The following is an 8,028-nucleotide window of genomic DNA, read 5'->3' as shown; positions in this document are numbered from 1 at the left end:
CCACAACCAGCATCAAGTACCCAAGTTCCGAAACTTGCATGGTTAATCTCAATCATATGAATATAAGATGACATACCAACAGGAGTTACGCGGCCTGCTTTTATGTCCTCACGGTACACGGGACAGTTTCTCCTCCAATGTCCAGTCTTGTGATAATGGTTGCACTCAACGTTACCGTATTTACTCTTTGCCTTGCCTTGTGAGCCACTAGTCTCACCATGCCCACTCTTACCGTTTCCTGACTTTTTAAACTATGGCTTTCCTACAATTAGGTCGCCGTGAGCTTTTCCCTTACCCTTATTCTTTTTGGAAATCATGAGAACATCTTGCTTCATGCTCCCATTCAATTTCATATCCTTCTCGGTCTGTACGAGAAGTGAGTGTTGCTCATGAGGACTTTTCTTCATGTCATTCATGTAGTAATTTGCCCTGAAGAGGGCAAAACCATCATGAAGTGAATGAAGCATACGGTCAATGACTATGCTCTCACTGATTTTGCAATCAAGTGCCTCCAGTTTCTCGACATTCTCAATCATGTTAAGAATGTGTGGGCTAACCGGTTGGCCCTTCTGGAGTTTCGTATCAAAGAAGCAACAGGTATGCTCATAAGTAACAATTCTCGGTGCTTTTGCGAACTCATTAGTGAGCGTGGTGAAAATCTTGTTTGCACCTTGGGCAATGAACCGTCTTTGAAAATTGGTTTCCATTGCAAAAATGAGTACGTTCTTTATCGCAACCGCTTCCATAACGAAGTCACTATAAGCAATTGACTCGTTAGCTCTTGCATTGGGGCCTGGGTTTGGCGGTATTAGCTCAGTTAAGTACTTGAGCTTACCGTCAGCAATGGTAGCATTCCGTAATGATGCCTCCCAGTCCGCAAAGTTGGACCCGTCATTCTTCGGTCGTGTGAACTGATTCATGTGGTCCATGAATGCTTTTAGCCAAGACTTGCGTCCAAGTGTGGCACTTGGTATAGGGATTTCGTTATTTCCAGCCATTTGTTGTAACAGTATTATCAATATAAATGAATTCTACACTGCGAAAAGAAGAAAAATATAATAAGCATACTCATCGTTATGATTTAAGTCTAATGCAATACTGTTATAACGCGAAGACTCAAGCATTTATACAATTGACCTCCCTCAAGAATTATATAAATGATTCCAAGACTCAATTATCTGTAAATTGATAAGCCAACCTCTTGGCTAATTCTACTTATAGAATTCTCGGTCGATAAATTTCTGTAAATTCTATCTTTAGTCCATCATAATCACGAGAAACTCTTCGGATTATAATGTTGAGGTAAACTAAGTCAACACAAACTACTTAACCAACGTAGAAGGGGTCATATGGAGAGTAAGGTCATATATGCCTACCGACGAAGAAGGGATTCATAGATGTTTGGCCTATAAAGACTAGTCTCAATTTCAGTTTTAGAGTAAGATCCCATCAACTTTATTTTAATTCATTTTAAGTGAACTAATATCTAGCATGCGAGAATGAATAAACTAAGATGATGGCTTAAATTGTGTGACATCCTTATGTCCATGATAACTAACATTCAATCTATATGAGTTCATTTTCATGCATATTAGTAGGTGGTTTGGTTTAGGCGGAATATCATGCACTAATTATCATGCGAATGAAAAGCAATAAGAATGGAAAAACGTAAAACAAAAATAAAATCCTAGTGTGGCCTATCTACCAAAATGAACATAAATACAACTTTGGAATCCATCCTTGGACCCGAGAAGCTTGTCTTGATGTTCCATCTTGGTCCATGTAGCGGGAGTGAGCAATCCTATCTCCATCTTTAGTCTTCTTTAAAATCACAATTAAAATTACAAAATAAACCTATTTACATTCTAATTTCAAAAACATAATACTTAAAGAAAATTAAAGGAGATTCGAGATCTCAAAATTACATTAAAATTATGTTTCCATCATTACGAAAACATAATTAACTAAGGCCACACTAGGTATTACAAATTACAACCGATTGCAAAAAAAAAAAAAAAAACGTAAATAAACCATTCAACAAAACATTCAACTAAATAAAAATGTATCAACTATAAATTAAACATTCAAGACATAATTCCTTAATTGTGTAGAGTAATTTATCCAAACCACCTATTTAAATGATCAAATTATGTGACAATTCCTCAATTACTCACAATAATTCCAATCTTAATACATATTAACTTGTAATATGAATTAATCCAACATTATTTTAAACCTCTTTAAAATCATTTGGGTATCTCAAATTTGTGAACCTTTTCACAACAAATAATCATACATTATAAATTTAATGTATAATCAATATTGGCCAAAACAAAACAAACAAAACAAAAAAAAACTATTTTTTTTTTTGTTCTCGGCAAATAAAAAAAACAAAAAAACAGTTTGTTTTTTTCTTTTACTCTCGGCATTTCTACAAAAACAAAAAAAACATTTTTTTTTCTTTTTCTCTCGGCATATTGCCCTTAAAATAGAAAAGCCGTTTTTTTTTGTTTTTTTTATTTTTTTTCTTTCGGCATGTAGCCCTAAAATAAAAAAAAAACAGTTTTTTTTTTTTTAAGAAAAACAACCCTTTTATAATGAACAAATTTGTTTAATGTTGCTATTAGAACAAGATTGGCATAATCATCAACATGTAAATTAATGAATCATGACCTTAAACAACAATTTAACATCATGTATGCCAAAAACTATATAGCAAAAACAAATTATCATCATAAAACAAAAACAATTTCCATTTACATTTCAATTTAATTTTCATTAAATCAAAACATCTACAAATTTATCATATTATCATCTTAACATATTAAAACAATAATATCAATAAATCAAAATGGAAATAAGGGATCAAAAATCAAAAATCATTTCGGCAAAATCAAAAAAAACTTCACGGCCGAATTTTTTTTTTTCCGATTCTTCAAATTTTTTTTTGTTTAAATCCATTTATGAAAATCATACAAAATAATTTCGTGGCCTATGCTCTGATACCACTTGTGGGAAATATCGGTATACTTCCTCTATAAATTTTCGGATTATAACGAAATTATAATTATGAAAAACGAGTCATAAATGAAATTACATAAACAAAAGAATAGAGATATGAATCAACCTTCGGTCCTAGCAATATGGCCTAAGAACAATATCGAAATCGATATTCGCCTAATCGTTGCACCCAAGATGCTATGAGAAATGCCCTTGTTCTTGCTAGAATAGATCCCCAAAATTGTTATGAAATTTTTAGGGTTTTTGTGTGAGTGATGAGAGAATTAGGTCAAGAGAATTTTTAGAGAAAAAATCCCCCTCTTCCCCTCTTCAAAACCGTGTAAAATGAGAGTGAATTAGGAAATATATTATTCTTCCCTTTTTCTCTCTTATTTTGGTTTTTCCCCACCAACCACCAAAATAAGGGGAAAAATATCTTCTTATTTTAGGTTGGTTTATGTAATGTATAAAATGTGTATTTTATTTCAATTGTCATATTTATTTCGACATGTATTAATAAGTCTACACACAACTGTTTGTAGTCGATTTATTAATACCGGTCTGTCAACATTTTATTATGACAATTCCGCATAATATATACATTTAACTATAAATATAACGTATTTATAATTTGCTAATTAAATATAACTGGTTACGTTTAATTACGAATTAACATCTTAATTCGTTTAAGCTAACATTATATACATTAATTAAATATAACAGTTTATATTCAATTTACGAATTAACAGTTAATTCGTCTCAGCTAATATTATTTAATTATATTAAATAATCGTCTCATCATCACATTGACTAACTGTTTAGTCAAATACATAGACTAACCTTTTAGTCAGGCATCAATGTGATTATATTTTCATATAATCACATCTCTCAAACTCATCCTTTAGGTGTGACTTTTCGGGACCCGTTGATCACCGCCATCATTATGAAAATAACGTCAAACTTCTAGCAAGCCAACCGTTATTAAGTAAACGTTAATCAACTGATAAAATACGAAGTATACCCTTGTGAACCTATAAGAGATTTATATATGTTATCACACTAACTGTGGAGGACACAAGCTCCAACACTTTCTCCATCACCTCAATGTTCATATCAAATGACACAACCTCACACTCATAAAGGTTACGAGTATATGGTTTACTCAATGTTATATCTTCTTCGTCAAATACCACACTTTCATACTCACAAGAGCTCAAGGAAATTAGCTCCTCCAACTTCACATCTTCCACATCAAAGGTCACTCTCTCAAATTCGCATTCATGGACAACGTTTGTAAAGTTGGGTACCGATTGGAGTATAGGAAGGTCAATGCTTAAGAATTGGTGAGGAGTGGTTGGTGGGGTGGTTACTTGGGTTGCCTTTATTTGGGCAATTTGATTTGCCAACTCCCCACCATGGGTAGCAATGCTTTAAAGAACACTGTTCCTATTTTGGCTCTCTTGTAGCACTTGTGTGAAGAAATTTTGTTGGTCTCATATAATTTGGAGAACCACATTTTGAATGTCAAAGTTATGCTCATTTTGGTGTTTTTGGTAGATGGGAGAGTGGTTATGTTGTGGATATTAGATGTGGGGGTTTTTGTAATAAATGTTGGGGTAGTAGTTAGGACTTTCATTGTATGAGTTGTAAGGGAGGTTTGTGTTGACTTGCTCCTTAAATTCCCCATACCCATTGTAGTCATACTCAAGCGATCAACCATATACTCCATGTGGCAAGAAGCTTTGGGCCATCATCATAACTAAGAAAAAGGTAGAACAACTTGCAAGAATTGGAAGAAAATGGTAAAAATGACCTTGAGGAACAAGTTCCTCAAGGTTAAAGCACAATTAAAATAGACAAACAAACAAGAACTTAATCACATAACACCGTCCCCTGCAACGACGCCATTTTGGTGGTGGGCGAGTCGTTGTTCACTAAATCAAACACATTTATATTCTCAACAAACAACTAGTAAGTGGTTAAGTCGAGGTCGATCCACGGGACGGTGTGTTTTGGGTCCTAAGTCTATCTATTTTAAGTTGTGCAAGTGTCACGATTATATGGAATTGAGGTTATGTAGTAAACTACGACAAGGAAATAAAAACAAATGGAGAACAAGGCAAGTAAATAGAAATGGAGATGTAAACAAATGATTAAAAACACTAGAGTGTCATGGGATCATAGGGGAATCATGGTAAGATAACATAAATGAGTCACATGGATACAAGCAATTATTATTATTGGAATCGAGTTAGCTTATGTCTTACAATTCCTAGGAAGACTTAGGTCTCAGAGCCGAGTTGATCAAAACTTTACAACACCTACATCGACATGGTTCTCCCTATTCAACTATATGCATGGTCTAATAAACCTTGAGTTAGCTTATATATTACAAGTGTTGTTGAAAAGATAAGAGAATCATGCTAGGTTGTCAATCAAGCATTTCATCAAACATAACATGTGCATAAGTTCAAAGTACAATAAGCAAGCATTCATTTGATCTCATTAGGCATATATTTATCCCATAATTATTCCCCTAATCCCCCACTAACCCTAGCTAGAAGACTACTCACTACACATCATGATTAATATGCTAGCAATGGTGTCAAACATCACAACACAAATGAACATGATGATTAAGCAAGGTGATAAAACTAGCGTTTAACAAGTAAATAAAGAGGGATTAAGAAGGTTACAAACTTGGAAAGTAAAGATGAACATAAATAAAGAAGAATCTTTGAATAAAGATGGAGACTTGTCTCTTAGTCTTCAAATACATAACCAAGAGATCCAAATGTAAATAACTTGAATTTAACAAAGGAAATTGGAAGAATAATGGAAGAAACGTTTGATTAATAATGGAGAGTTGTCAATTCCCCAATACAAACCCAAGTATTCTTCAATTACAAAGGTAGATCTAAGATTACTTGAGAAATAATTAAGGAGAGATTAAAGTGCAATTTGTTCAATGATTAAAGACTAATTCTATTTTAATCTACTCCTAAGAAGCCTTTATCTAAACTAAAGAGGCTTATCCCTAAATTTATTACAAAGAGGGTATATATAGTGGTAAAAAGATTAGGTTAACTAAGGGCTTAAATGACGATCAAGCCCCTTAATTAAAGTCCAACGCCTTGCAAGTCCTAGAAGGGAACGCACGTCTTCCCTCTGATGGACGTTCATCCTGCACTGAGGGACACCCGTCCTGTGCTGCATTTCTTCTTCTTCTTCTTATTTTGGCTACCCCCTAACTCATGGGGTGTGGACATAGCCACCCGCACCGCTTGCACCCGCTTGTTGGTTTCGAGGCGGCGATACTTCTTCCACGGAACTCCAGTGCAAGGCCGAGGCACGTCATGGGCCGTTACCGATTTGAAAGGCATTGAAACAGGTGAAAGGTTTGACAAGCCTACATTTGTGGAGTGTTCACCAATTCTTATGGAAAATTGGAAACTTTTGAATAATTCGCGCCATGTCCAGACACAAAGTAGTGACATGAACAATAAGAAATTCGTTACCCTTAGCATTCTATGTCTAGAATGACTCTCGGTGATGCCAACGAACACGGATGTTCACAGAGATCTTGAGTAAGGGGTGAGGGTACGTATTAGGAAGCTCGTTTATTTGAACACCTAATCCCGCCCGCCTCAATAGCGGCCTTTACTAATGATAAGGGAAGTGGTTTATACTCGATATGTTGTCAATTTGTATGCATGCAATGTAACATCCAGTAGATTAATCCTAGCATGTGAGATTAGAATAAGTCGGCGAATAAACAATTTAGCACTCAATTGGGTCGAAGTTGGAAGTTAGATTAATTATATGTGAAAACGTCAGATAAATAAATCATATAAGATAATAAGTAAAGAACAAACAAATAAATAAATAAGTTACAATTGATAAACTTGAATTTACATCATAAACATGCTAAAAATAATTTGAAAAGAAAAGAAATGAAAAGAGATAAAAGAAAATAGAAGAAATAAGGAAATTAAAAGAAATAGGAAATAAATTTAGGAAAACAAAAAATAAAAAAACAAAAAAAGAAAAAATGAAAAATATGAACTATATGGAAAATAGTCGAATTATAGAAAATATGTCGAATTATGGTGATAATAAGAATAATAGTTGATTAAAATCCTAGTTAGAAAAGCTATGTCAAAACGACATTAGTTCAGAGGCAGAAGCCATCCCAGAACAGGCTCAGCAATAACTGCGTCCTCTGGAATAGGCGCATCCCTTGTTGCGACTGTTCTTGAGTTGGGTTCTGACTGTGAAAGTCAGACCCGCGGGTTAGTTATTGTTCGTTGGTTGATTTACGTCGAGTATCAGCATATGACTCAAGTAGAAGTGTTTTAATCAGATTATAAGCATCTAAGATTGTCGTAAAGTGAAAGGAACAAAAAAACGAATTAAAACAAAGGTTTATAAATTATGGTTATTTATGATGCCGGAATCGATTTTTATACAAGACTTGAATTAAAGACGGTTGAAAGCAAAAAGAACAAAATATGAAGAATAAAGATAAATATGTATAAAAGAAGAATTTCAGGGACTTGATATGAATGAATCGAGTCTCTTAAATCCGGGATTGAATAAGATGACGAAAATCCGCAAATATTGAATTATAAGGGACTTAAGCCGAAAATTATTGAAAAGGATTTTATGAAATAGGTAGAAACTGAAAACAATGAAGGTTTGGAGAAATAAAGAAGAAAAAACGAAAGATGAAAACAAACAGTACCACGAGGAAGAACAAGAAGAGCAGCAAGGGATAAGCAGCCCCTGGAAGAGGCGCAGCAGATGCTGCGACCATTCCAGAAGCCATATCAGTTGATGTGTTGCTTCTGGACGTCATATCGCTGCTGTTTTTATTAAAACTGTTTGAAACTTGACTTTTGAAAACAGTTCGAGCATATTTATGATATAAAATCTTACATTAATTATAATACAGAAATAAAAGAAAGAAAATTGGGATTTTGCACCCTCAGGCTTACATGTTAGCGTCGCGAGATTTAACTAAATCGG

Source organism: Silene latifolia, chromosome X, assembly GCF_048544455.1.
Source record: "Silene latifolia isolate original U9 population chromosome X, ASM4854445v1, whole genome shotgun sequence".
In the NCBI taxonomy this organism is placed as follows: domain Eukaryota; kingdom Viridiplantae; phylum Streptophyta; class Magnoliopsida; order Caryophyllales; family Caryophyllaceae; genus Silene; species Silene latifolia.
The sequence above is the reverse complement of the archived record's forward strand: the minus strand, read 5'-3'. Positions refer to the sequence as shown.